Here is a 12508-nt window from a genome sequence, read left to right on the forward strand (position 1 = left end):
CGCTTTCAAAATCCATCTGACTGATTTTATTTTCAAGAAATAATGATTCATATTATTTAAGAATCCTTGCTGAATTTAAAGCAACCTTTACAAAAGATTATTAGTGTTAACCCATGAATTCATAGAGTAAAAAATTCTGGTTGCCAGAGCCCCCTTGTTCCTACATGAATAACAAATTATCTTGCCCAAGTAAAAATATATTTTATTTGGGTCATTCCTAGCATTCAGTGCATTTGAGTCCCGGTGAAATGAGTATATTCTGTATAAAAATAGGCCAATATTTACTTCTTAAAACTTGTCTTACAGTATTAATGCCCCTCGACGACAAAATACAATCATACAGTATGTATTTATTTATAAAATTACCACTGATTTATTTAGCACAAATATCCTAAAATGTCATGTCCCCAATCATCTTTGTTCAAGTTCAGGTACACATATAAGTTAGAAAAATCAAAATAATTCAAAATTTGTCATTACTGTTGCAGAGCCTTACTTACAACAATAATCCAATAATCTATTCTTAAACATGTTGAAATGAATTGTGTCCTAGTCTGTTGTACATCATGTGAAATAATAGCTGATTTAAGTATAAAATGTCCTTCCTGTTATTGTTTTCCACAGTAACAGGGTGGACGCACAGTAGTAGGCTGGTTGCTGATGTGATATGCATTTTTTAAGCATGATGTGTGGGTTTACTCTATAAAACTTTTTAAATTTGAATAGTTTTTCAGTGCATTCATACAACATGCATTATGTCATTTTTGGTATCTAAACCCCCAAATATGCCAGGCAGCGAGACTGTCCATGTAAAAGAAAACTACAGGCTTCTTTTACAGGCTTCCATGTATTCAAATTTGTGTTTAAATGATATTGATAATAAATTATAAATAGAATGCAGTGGCATGATTTATTTTTTATATTATGTTCATATATCATTTATGTTAAAAAAATAAATTGATAAATAAATACAATTGATTTTAAAGCTGTTATGATAATTAAAATAAGCAAGTATTTTGTCAAGAAATTGATTGAGACTTTATTATGAAGTAAAAATGTAATAATAGTGAAAACAATATTTAATCCAGAGGACCTAATGGTGTCTTTATGGCTAGTTGAAAAGTTTTGTAGCTCACTCTTAAATATGGATTAAATATGGACTGTTATACTTTCCATGTCAAGTGGTACAACCAATATTAAACTAGGAAAATATTAACTTTTAAAAATCTTTATTTCATTTAAAAGTTATACATATGTTCTTTAGTACCAAAACCAAAAGTTAATGTATCCATGAAAAAGTCTGTTTAAGGTGAAAATAGCTGAAAAACACAGTTGCCAGAAAATTTACTTTATGAAATTAATAATCTTGTTAAAAGCCCAGGAGTTATACATTATATTTCTAAAATAGTTACTATCAGTTATTATTTTATTAAATAGATATTAGAAATGTTTAAAGCTTTACAGGATTATAATTTCTTTAAACAGGGTGAATTAAGGATGGACCCTGTTTCTTCTCAGTCTACAGTTACCTGTATAAATATTTTTTTTTCAAAATTAAACAAAATACTACACATATCTTAATGGTTCACTGAAAAAAATGAACCAAATTTGATTAAAATTCATTTTTGATCTAAAAGACATTAATTGAAATTACATCATACTTCAAAATCGATCATGCCTTTCCTTTGATAATACTTTATTGGGAGGGTGTTTAGTAACACCCTCTTAAAATGCATTTGGAGAGTAAAGTCAGGCACATTTTAGCTCTTAGAAAATCTAAATATGAAAGTGACTATAAATTTAAAACACTTAGAAATTAAATTGTCCCGTAACAGGGGGGACATTTGGCACACGTCATGTGAGAAGAATTTGAACAACATTAACACTGAATATTTCAGTGACAATGTCCATTGTACTAAAGTATATCACTATACAGTTCAGTTCAATTAAATTGTATTTATATAGCACCAAATCACAACAATCATCCCAAGGCACTCGCTGTTGTAAAGTCGAGACCCAACAATAATACAGAGAAAACCTCAACAATCAGACAACCCCATTTAAGCAAGGACTTGGTGACAGTGTGAAAGAAAAAAAATCCCTTTAACAGGAAGAAACCGCTGCAGAACCAGGATCAGGGAGGGGCAGCCGTCTGCCATGAATGGTTGGGATTGAGGAGAGGGAGACAGAACAAAAGACAGAAGGTGTAAGACAGCCAGAGAGATTTTTTATTTTTTTTTTTAATAACCTGTCCTGTCTGGTAGCTTTTGGGATCACAATCACGATCTGAATGCACTGTTGTGCCAAAGACGTGCTTTACCAAAATGAGCTCTATAAACTCTATAGGCTCCTCTTATTAGTGGTTTTCTGTTTTAAAATGTATTCATTCATTTTTATTATTTTTCACTTGTATACGTGTATATGTGTGTGATACAGCAATACAGGAGCTGACAGATAGTTAAAAAAAAGACAAAGTGAGAAAGAGAAAAAAAGAGGAAAACATGAGAGAAAAGAGAAGTCCACACAAAAAACAAACAGCACCTGAAAATAACAAAACAAAAAGCAAAATGGAGACACAAACTACAATCTCTTTGCGGTGTGTGTGTGTGTGTGTGTGTGTGTGTGTGTGTGTGTGTGTGTGTGTGTGTGTGTGTGTGTTTGGGTTGGGGTGGGGTGTCTGATCAAGTCCTACATGCCCCTGTAGGACATGATCATGGAGGTGGCCCTGTTCTTGGCTTGTGCCAGGATGGGTGGGCTGCCCGTTGCCTCTGGTTCTCTGGAGCTGTTTGGCCACGAGGGCTCTGTCTAGAGCAGAGGTATTCAAATAAAATTTAAAGAGGTCCATATATATATATATATATATATATATATATAGTTTTTGTTACTTTTCAGAGTATTAACTTTTATATTTGGTTTCATGCTTAGTTTTAGTTTAGTTTTCTTCAGTTTTAGGTTTTCATACTTTGTGCAAGAGTGACTATTGTATAATAATAACTCGACAAAAGATACCGTTTAAAAAATTGCATTCAACAACCAACTGTTCACAAAATAGCAGCATTATGTGTTTAATGTGTGTAACACATGGACATCAACAAGGAGAAACATAAAGAAAAACATGAACTCCAAAACTGAATAAACTCTACAACAAACTTCAGCGTCAGTGCAGAACACGTGGTGTAAAACATCAGAACACGTGGTGTAAAACATCAGAACATGTGGTGTAAAACATCAGAACATGTGGTGTAAAACATCAGAACACGTGGTGTAAAACATCAGAACATGTGGTGTAAAACATCAGAACACGTGGTGTAAAACATCAGAACATGTGGTGTAAAACATCAGAACACGTGGTGTAAAACATTAGAACATGTGGTGTAAAACATCAGAACGCAGCGAATGTTGGACAAAAACAAAATGAACTCTTTGAAGGAATCAAAGCTCAAATCCAGCTGCATCCTGATGTTCTCACCACATGAAGCTGCTCAGAGAGCTAGCTTTGCGGCCTCTGTACACAACCTACTTAAGTGGCCGACATTTATGCTTGTGTAGCTGGATTGTGTGTGTTAATTACCTTGCGGTCGCGTGCTGGTGTTTTATATGCAGTGCTGGCTGGGACTTTTTTGGTCCTCGCTCTTTGTGCTCAGTTTTTTGGCTGCAAACATATTTGTCCCTGTTTTTCCACTTTCTTCATTTCCTCACATCATTCCGATAGTTCCAGCAGTCTCCCTCCAGGAATTTGCTGACATTTGTGAGTCCTTATATTGATGCTTTGATTATTATTCCTGATTGTTGTTCTCTCACTGATAAATTCAAACACTGCAGCAAAAAGTAGCCAGAAACGCACAAGGACTGAACAGGTTAATCACAACCTTGTGGGCTGTGTGGACCCGACATGTAGTTCGATTTCTCTGGAGGTGCACGTCAGGTTATGTTGAAGGATCAGTGCGGTTTCTCGGCAGACCGCTGCCATTACTTTGCAGACCGATGCGGTGAGCGCACACACGCACACAATTGCGCGATGGCGCTCCCAGCTTCAACTGTTAGAGCGGAAAAAAATTATTTTATATCAATCCACAAGGGTTTTTTAAAATAAAATTATGAAAACAAAGGTCATTTTATCTATAGTTTATCTTAGTTTTAGTTAGTTTTGTAAACTCACAATACTGTTTTTTGCTTTTAATTATAGATTTTATTTATTTCAGTTAATGAAAATGTTTTTTTCAGTTTCAGTTTTCATTATTTAGTTTGTTTTCGTTAACTATAATAACTCTGTTTGTTCCAAAGTTTACCAGCTGGCAGGAACCAGCTTGGTGGTATCACGTGGTATCGCCAAACTCACATGCAATTGGTCAGTGGGTTTCCTTGGACGCTTCACTACTACCGTAAGGACTGTAAAAGCTGCGCCGGTAAACCAGAAAGTGCTCAACAAGATTTTAATTAAGTGGTTATTTCTGTTTTGGTATTAGGTTTCACACACACACACACACACACACACACACACACACACACACACACACACACACACACACACACACACACACACAGGCCACTCACTCACACACACCCATATACAAACCACACAAGGACACACAAAGACACACACCCATTCTCATCAACCCCTATGGAATGTGGGTGAATGGGCACCCTTCCAGAGCCAGCAGTGACCCCAGGATGCAGCTGACCCCCCCCAAACCACCAGCCATCTGAGTGTCTGTCCATGATTTTACCTTTCCAGTCTATATTGTATATAGTTCATTGTATATAGTGTTATTATTAGTAGTATTAAGGTTAATATTGTTTGTTGATTTTATATATATTTATATTCTTTTCTTAGTGTGAATTATTATATTTTTACTTATATTTATAATAACTGCGGCTGCTGTTACACCCAAATTTCCCCTCTGTGGGACAATAAAGGCTGTTTCTTCTTCTTCTTCTTCTTCTTTCTATAGATTTCAAAACCACAAGGAGTTGCATATGAAATGTGACATATGTCTTCCTTACTCTTCAAAGATGTGCAACAGTAAAAACGTATTCACTCACCCATCCAAATGATTTAATATAGGTGTTCCAATCACTTCCAGAGGCCACAGGTACATAAAACCAAGCACCTAGGCGTGCAGACTGCTTCTACAAACATTTATGAAAGAATGAGTCGCTCTCAGGAGCTCAGTGAATTTCAGCGTGGTACTGTGAAAGAATGCCACCTGTGCAGCAAGTCCAGTTGTGAAATTTCCTCACACCTAATTGCACAGTTAATTATTAGTGGTATTATAACAAAATTAATGTGACTGGGAACAACAGGAGCTCAGCCACAAAGTTCTAAGCCATGTAAAATCACAGAGTGAGGTCAGCGGATGCTGAGGCACATAGTTCACAGAGGTCGCCAACTTTCTGCAGAGTCAATTGCTACAGACCTCCAAGCTTCATGTGGCCTTCAGATTAGTTCAAGAACAGTGTGTAGTGAGCTTCATGGGATGAGATTCTGAGCCAAGTGTAATGCAAAGCACTGAATGCAGTGGTGTAAAGCACGCCACCACTGGACTCTAGAGCAGTGGAGATGTGTTTTCTGGAGTGATGAATCACACTTCTGCGTCTAGCATTCAGATGGACAATTCTGGGTTTGGTGTTTGTCAGAAGAACGGTACTTGTCTGTCTGCATGGCTGCCTTATGATTATAGGGATGTTATACATAATGCATTGGTATTAGCACATTACCTAGTATGGGTGCATTATGTAGTAATATTCCTGTACATACATGAGTATAATATGATGTGAATACCTTGTATGCATTATGTCTGGCTTATTGGCTTATTAGATTATATAAATATAACTGAATTTTTGTAGTATACACCCTTGTACAAGAGTGCAGCATGTACTGTACATTCTCTAATTTGTTTAACATGGAAATTTTTTTGTCTGTTTTAGGATGTGGTTACCAAAAAGTATTTGTAGAAATGTTAAAGATAATCACAAAATACAAAACTCTTACAGCATGCCTAAAATAGTTTGGATTTAATGAGTATTAATAATATTGAAAACATATTTTTGCTGGAATACGTATTATATCTTTACTAACCCAGAACGTAATAAGATGTCTGCTTAAGGGATTTCTGTTGTGAAATGATGCTATAATATTATCCTGACGTCTACATGTATTTTCTGTTTTCATTAATAGCGGGTGGGTATTCCCATCGGTGATTGGTGTTGTTAAAATTATTCATGATGGGGTGTTTTCTATAAAAATTTTGAGATGTTTGAGTCTAGTGACATAAATCAAGCAACAGAAGGATCAGCAAGAACAGATAGTTGATTTTAGGTGAATTATTATATAATATGTAATGTTGCATGACTGTAGTGGAGTGGTGGAGGTGTTCTGAAAATTACAATTCAGTGGCAGAACTTTTGATTTATTCCAGTTGATGGAGTAATCTGATATAGATGAGAATTTATCCATAAGTGTGATCATCTTCAGGAGTTTTGTGAGTTCCCAAGGAAAAGTAATACATTGTCAGCATATGCTCTTATATTATGGTCTGTATTTTCAGTTTGAATTCTTTGATATCTACATTTTGTCAGATTGCTGCTGCTAGTGGCTCAATGAAGATGACAGAAGGTGAGCGGGAGAGTGAGCAGCCATGCCAAGTGCACCTCTGCAGACTGAAGCTTTGGGAAATAAGATTGTCTGTCTTAACACATTTATTTGGAGAGCTGCACAGCGATTTGATCCAGTCTATGAAGGATGAACCAAATCCAAGTTTATGTAAAACTGTTTGTAGAAACTTCCAGTTTACCCACTCAGGTGCCTTCTTTGCATCTAAAGAGATAACTGTGGTTTATAACTTGTTAATGGAAAAGTATCTTACTTTTATTAGTCTGTGTGTATTATGAGTGTCGACCCTTGATAAATCCTACTGTATTTAGTTGGGATTTATTATAAATGGAGTGATTTCTTCTAATCTTCTGGTAGTCACTTTGCAAATTATATCACACTCTACATTTATGGGTGAAATTGAGTGGAAGCTGAGCATGTAGGGTGCCTGGTTTAAGAACCAGCCTAACATTGGCAGAGTTTATGTTTGGAGATGGTGTGTGATCATTCTGAATTTGAGTCATTATTCTGAAAAAAATTATGTGATGAAAAAAAATGGTAGGCTGAAATTCTTGAAAACCATCTGGACCTCGGGCTTTAATATTTGGAGGACAGTGTAGGGCTTCATGGAATTCAGACACTGAAAGAGATGAATCCAAATCCACAATCTGTTCATCACTTAATTTTGATAGATTTTTATTGTTAAAAAATTATGTAATGGCAGCATCAGATTGATTAATCTGTGATGACTACAAAGCTTCATAAGTCTTTGAAAGATTTATGTATTTGTTGTGGATCATGACTAATGTTTCCAGTCAAATCTTTAACAGAATAAATAACTGCTTAGTGAATAATTTATTGCCATGATCAAAGTTCTCCAAACACAGCCTCTGCACCAGAAATTGTCTTCTTAACAATTATTTCATTTAGTACCGTTTCAGTTTCTAAGGTTGCTAATTGTGTGTTCTTCTGGTGAGGCAGCATAGGCAGCTTCTAAAGATTTTATTTTTGTTCTAATTCTAATACAAGTGTTTTAAATTTATTTTTCTTATGTGAACAGTAAGATATTATTTTGTCCTGCACCTTTCCTGCTTGCATTATTCCTGGTAGGTCATTATTTTCTAAGTACGTCATCCACTCCTTTTGAAATAATTAATGAAATCTTGTTCTTTAAGCACTGATGTATTAAATACCCAGTTCCTAATTGGTGGTGTGACTCATTTGTGTGATAACAAGATGGTGCATGATCATTGATAGTGATAGGATGAATCTGAGTGTCTGTGATGGCATCATAATCGAGCTGCTAACAAAAACTAGTCTAAGCGAGAATGTGACTGGTGAAAAGGTGTAATCCCTGAGAGTGGGGTGATGTGAACACCAAGCAAAGACCAGAATCATTCATTTATTGTTTAAGAATGTCTGTAGACTGACATTTCCTTTGACTGACTGCTCTACTGATCCTGTGCGTTTCTGGATTAAATACAAGGTTGAAGTCTGTCCTACTATAAGTGTAGTGTCAGAGGGATCAGAAAGACAAGTGAAGAAAGCATGAAAGACTGAGGGGTCATCAACATTTGGTCCATATATGCTAGCAGTACACAGTACACAAATCCATATTTTGAATAGATAAATTAAGTATTATAAATCTAGCTTTGGGACGTATTACAGTGTTGCTAATGGTGAAGATTATATTACTGTTAATCAATGTAGCTACGCCTCTTGTTTTGAGTTGTAGCAGGCTGAGTACGTGTGAAGGAACTGTGGAGAGCTGAGTGTGTGTAGAGATGCTTTGAACATATGCATCAGAAAGGCTGCCTATAAGTCATTTAACCAATTAGCGATTTTTAGCCTCTCTTCCCTGGAACCAACTCTGTGTACACTCCATGTGACCTCAGTGTGGTCATGTTTAAACTAACTGATCGAGTGTTGAGTGTTCACTAAAGGTGTGTGTGTGTATGTGTGTCTTGTATGGCTGTGTATGTGTCTGTGCTGTATGTTTGTGTAGCAAATCGCAGCACTGAAGGTAAAGCAAACATATTGCTGACTGAGGGAATGTGTCCGGCCGGAATGCCGGCGCTCCCAACTGCTAACTGCTTTTAAATGCCGGTAGAATTGCAACCACATACGATAGAGCAATTATTCTTTTTGCATATAAAGCCAGAGGATTTACTCTTACATAGCACGCTGTCAACGTGTCCCAGAATGCTGTATCCTTCCTCTAACGGGTTTGCAGAAATCGCGTAGAAAGCACTAACAACAAATTGTACTCCATGCCCTTTATCATGTGCATTAGCATGTACAGCTATTGCATTTCTGTAATCTGTAAATACTAAAAAGGTTTTTTTTTGTTTTTTTCAAGCCTGTCATGTCTGGCAGATATTGCAACCAGAACTGCGATAGGAATGTTGTGCCAGATATATTTACTCGTCCAAGATGAGCTCTAGAGATTCTCTATAGATTCCTCTTGTTAATATTGTCCTATTATTTTATTTATTTGTGTTATTTATACATATACAGTCCTTGTGATGCCAGAGTTGACAGGCTGAGAGAGAAGGAAAAAAAAGCAGAAAACATGAAAAGGGGATACCCCAGCAAACTGCATACAAAAAAAAAATATCAAACAATGCCTGGAAAAATAAATTTACAAGAAAAAAAAAAGACAGAAACAAAGCATGGACACACAAACCAACAATCCCGCCATACCGCACCCGCACGAACAAGCGTGGGCGCCTGTGTCCATGTCATGAAATGTACACTGCTCAAAAAAATAAAGGGGACACTTAAACAACACAATATAACTCCAAGTAAATCCACTAAGGAAGCAACACTAATTGACAATCAATATCACATGCTGTTGTGCAAATGGAATAGACAACAGGCGGAAATTATTGGCAATTAGCAAGACACACTCAATAAAGGAGTGGTTCTGCAGGTGGGGACCACAGACCACTTCTCAGTACCTATGCTTTCTGGCTGATGTTCTGGTCACTTTTGAATGTTGGTGGTGCTTTCACACTTGTGGTAGCATGAGACGGACTCTACAACTCACACAAGTGGCTCAGGTAGTGCAGCTCATCCAGGATGGCACATCAATGTGAGCTGTGGCAAGAAGGTTTGCTGTGTCTGTCAGTGTAGTGTCCAGAGGCTGGAGACGCTACCAGGAGACAGGCCAGTACACCAGGAGACGTGGAGGAGGCCATAGGAGGGCAACAACCCAGCAGCAGGACCGCTACCTCCGCCTTTGTGCAAGGAGGAACAGGAGGAGCACTGCCAGAGCCCTGCAAAATGACCTCCAGCAGGCCACAAATGTGCATGTGTCTGCACAAACAGTTAGAAACCGACTCCATGAGGATGGTATGAGGGCCCGACGTCCACAGATGGGGATTGTGCTCACAGCCCAACACTGTGCAGAACGTGTGGCATTTGCCAGAGAACCCAGGATTGGCAATTCACCACTGGTGCCCTGTGCTTCTTCACAGATGAAAGCAGGTTCACACTGAGCACATGTGACAGACGTGACAGAGTCTGGAGACACCGCGGAGAGCGATCTGCTGCCTGCAACATCCTTCAGCATGACCGGTTTGGCAGTGGGTCAGTAATGGTGTGGGGTGGCATTCTTTGGAGGGCCGCACAGCCCTCCATATGCTCGCCAGTGGTAGCATGACTGCCATTAGGCGCCGAGATGAGATCCTCAGACCCCTTGTGAGACCATATGCTGGTGCGGTTGGCCCTGGGTTCCTCCTAATGCAGGACAATGCTAGACCTCATGTGGCTGGAGTGTGTCAGCAGTTCCTGCAAGATGAAGGCATTGAAGCTATGGACTGACCCGCCTGTTCTCCAGAACTGAATCCGATTGAGCACATCTGGGACATCATGTCTCGCTCCATGCACTAAGGTCACGTTGCACCACAGACTGTCCAGGAGTTGGTGGATGCTTTAGTCAAGGTCAAGAGACCATCCGCCACTTCATCAGGAGCATGCCCAGGCGTTGTAGGGAGGTCACACAGGCACGGGAGGCCACACACAATACTGAGCCTCATTTTGACTTGTTTTAAAGACATTACATCAAGTTGGATCAGCCTGTAGTGTGTTTTTCCACTTTAATTTTGTGTGTGACTCCAAATCCAGGCCTCCTTTGGTTAATAAATTTGATTTCCATTGATGATTTTTGTGTGATTTTGTTGTCAGCACATTCAACTTTGTACAGAACAAAGTATTCAATGAGAATATTTCATTCATTCAGATCTAGGATGTGTTATTTGAGTGTTCCCTTTATTTTTTTGAGCAGTGTACTTATTGACGAGGGTGGAGCTCCACCCACAAGAAGCCCAAGATGGCAAGAGAAAGATAATTCAGACTAGTCAGAGACGGGCATTCAATGGGTTATGACGCAACATGATTGGGTATAGTATCTGTGGCAGCACTATTCGCGTGGCCGGATGGAAAGCTCTGGAAATTACATTACATCCACACTCACCTTTCTGCCTTGCTCAAGCAGCAACCTCTAAGGCTAACACATTACGGCAATACAGAAGTGCTAAATCTGCTGTTCTTTTTAATGGCCACTTGAGGCTGGTTCCAAAAGCAAGTCCATTTAAGTAGTGTAAGTGTTTTGGTGAGTAAAATTCTAGTGTTTGTGTCTCTGCACTAAATCACATTTTATGCAGTTTATTTACCCATACAATTTCTGAATCAAGCTTGCTAATATGAGCTGATAAGTTAGAGTCCACATCCTATTTTCTGCTTTACAACATAAAATCTATGCTACTTGTATTTGTTCCTATATTTGAACAAAACATTTGCACTTGGAAATGTGAAATTCATAATCACTTAATATGAACCTAATGTTTGAGATACAGAGCAATATATTGGCACAATGACCCAGGCATTCAAAAGGGACATCATAGGCAGCATGGTAGCACGGTGGTTGGCAATGCTGCACCACACCAAGAAGGTCCTGGGTTCTAATCCATAATTTGGCTGGGGCATTTCTGTGTGGAGTTTGCATGTTCTTGTCTGCGTTCGTTCTCTCCGGGTACTCCTGTTTCCCGTTATTGTCCAAAGACATGCAGTTAGTGGATTAGGTTAACCTAATCACACCATAGGTGTGAATGGTATGTCTCTCTGTATTAGCTGTGAAAGATATACAATCTGTCCATGATATTATACCTTGCCTCTCACCCTATGGCAGCTGGGGGGAGGCTCCCCATGACCCTGAAAAGCATAAGTGGAAGAAAATGGATCTGTTTAAGAAATATATTTTTCTTCTCCTACTTCACACTTACCAGTCACTATCACTCCACACGCCTCTGCTGTGCTGAGCCTGGTGTTTTTTGAGGGCCAGAGATGAGGTCCACACAGATAATTGTCACCCCACAATGCATGATATATTAAATCTTTATATATCAGAGTACAAAATGTCTTTATCTACATTTCTCAATACGCTGACATACTGCCACAAAGAAATTGAGGAACCTGGCAGACTGCCCTAGGAAGATAAGAGGGAAACAAATCTTTTGTATTTGGCAATTCTGCAATACTCCTGAGCCCCGCTTCATCATTATTACAGTATCTGACATTTTGCAACTAATATAGAAGTCAAATGTGGATATGGAGATGAATGGTTTTAAACTGTATAAATTGATTAGAGGATGGAAGTGCAGGCCTGTCTTATTGTTTACCTGTTGGATTCCACAAGGAAAACACATCACAAACCATTTGCAAAACATAGGCTTTGCTTTTCACAGTTTAGGTGTAGCCTTTGGGGAAATATTATGTGGTATTTACAGATACAACAATGTACACTTTTCATGCCTAATCTGTTGCTCTTTAAGAAAAATTGAGGTAATTTTGGGGAAAGGTGCCCTTTTTCCTAAAAATCCCCCAAAAAGATTGGTGCTTTAATAACGTTTACTC

The sequence above is a fragment of the Archocentrus centrarchus genome, chromosome 24 (genome assembly GCF_007364275.1).
Source record: "Archocentrus centrarchus isolate MPI-CPG fArcCen1 chromosome 24, fArcCen1, whole genome shotgun sequence".
Taxonomy (NCBI): Eukaryota; Metazoa; Chordata; class Actinopteri; order Cichliformes; family Cichlidae; genus Archocentrus; species Archocentrus centrarchus.